The sequence below is a fragment of the Nestor notabilis genome, unplaced genomic scaffold, assembly GCF_000696875.1.
Source record: "Nestor notabilis isolate BGI_N333 unplaced genomic scaffold, ASM69687v1 scaffold8940, whole genome shotgun sequence".
Taxonomy (NCBI): domain Eukaryota; kingdom Metazoa; phylum Chordata; class Aves; order Psittaciformes; family Psittacidae; genus Nestor; species Nestor notabilis.
In genome coordinates this window covers 44,361-46,110 of record NW_009909656.1, presented here as the reverse complement: position 1 = coordinate 46,110, position 1,750 = coordinate 44,361, and positions in this window count along the sequence as shown.

Below are 1,750 nucleotides of genomic sequence, written 5' to 3'. Positions count from 1 at the left end.
GGTAACGCGGCCGCAGGTCCCCGGGTCTGCGCCGAGGGCGAGGAGAACTGGGTCGATTTAACAGGTTGAGATGGACATGCGGTGCGCGGCTTTCTGGGTACCCGCATTTTTGGCGTGGAGGTAGTCAAGAGCTGGCTTTTTATTAGCGATTTGGTACTGCTGCTATTGCAAATATTGGCTGCTTATTGTATAAAACGCTTCCTGGGAAGCTGCGTCTTCAGCTGGGTGTCTAATAACTCTCGGGTATCCGGCAGGTGCCAAAACTGTCAGGACATATAGTTGTTTATCTCCATTTGGGCTTTAAGATAGTTCATACACATAAGGAAATACCCTAACTTTTTCTTTCCCATTAGCAAGAATAAGGGAGAACATTAAATAGTTTGGGGCATCCTTATGGCTCTAAAGGCAGTTTACTCTCCCCAAAGTGGTATTTTCTTAGGCTGCTGGACCAATGACCCTTGCTTTAAAACATTTTATTCATGAAGTTTTCAAAGGGCTGACAGTTCCTTGTGCCAACTTTTTAACTCTCTGTTTTTATTATGTGTAATTTATACGTAATGAGACATGATTAATTTTTATTATTTACAGAATGAGTTTTCGGAGTCTGCTGGGAGGTTATTTTGTCTGTTTGATTTAATGGGTACAGGATTCCTTGTAATTTTAGAAATCTAAATCAGATTATGGAGTTAAATAATTTTGAAGGGACTACCTAAAGGGAGATGTTGTAATTCAAGCCATTTGTAAGTTTGCAAGGTGATACTTAGTCAGAAGTCCCAGAAGGGATGAGTAATTGATTGGGTTTTTAAGGTCTTGCTGCGGTTTGGGTTTGGGCTTTTTTCTCCTGCAGGGCATATGACATTTGCAAAAATCTGTAGCGTTAAATACACTGTATCCTTTGAGGATCATGCAGGAATAAACAAGCAATATTATTAGATACTAATTTTTTTTTATTTATTCCTACACTCTGTGTCCCTTGAATAGCTGCGGTGTTCCACGACACAAAGGCCTTTTATCTTTTTGCATATGAAGTGGTTCAACAGGATGAAACAACTAATTGATTGTGAATAAAAGTAAAAGAAATCAAATGGCCAAGAACTGAGACATTTGCCATGCTCAGCTGCATTTTTCCATAGCAGTCCTTCATAAGTAGGCAAGTTTCAAAATACATTTTTTGTATTCATACAAAACAGCCTGTGCTTAGGCCACTCTTACTTTCCAGTTTTGAAAACATGCTTAATTACAGGTGTACACCCTGAAGCCAGTGGAAAATTTCCACAGACTTGCCTGAGCCGCAAGGATTAATTCTAGCAACTTTTCCATCATGTTATTCCTTCTTATAACCACAAGTTTCCGATGTTCCTGGGATATATGCTTGAAAGCTCCCAGGAGATGAGGCAGTAGAAAACCTTACTGGACTTGGGGGCTTGTTCCACCCTTCTTCTATTAGGAGAATTATTCACTTTAGGCTTAGCATGAACAAAAGACTCTGGGGAGACCTTAGAGCCTTCGGTCTTCCAATACGTAAAAGGGGCCTACAAAGAAATCTGGAGAGGAACTTGTTTACAAGGACGAGTAGTGATACAACAGGGGGGAATGATTTTAAATAAAGGAGGTAGATTTAGATTAGATATTTGGAAGAAATCCTTTACTGTGAAGGTGCTGAGGCACTGGCACAGATTGCCCAGAGAAGCTATGGCTGCCGCATTCCTGGCAGTGTTCAAGGCCAGGCTGGGTTGGGCTTGGGGCAACC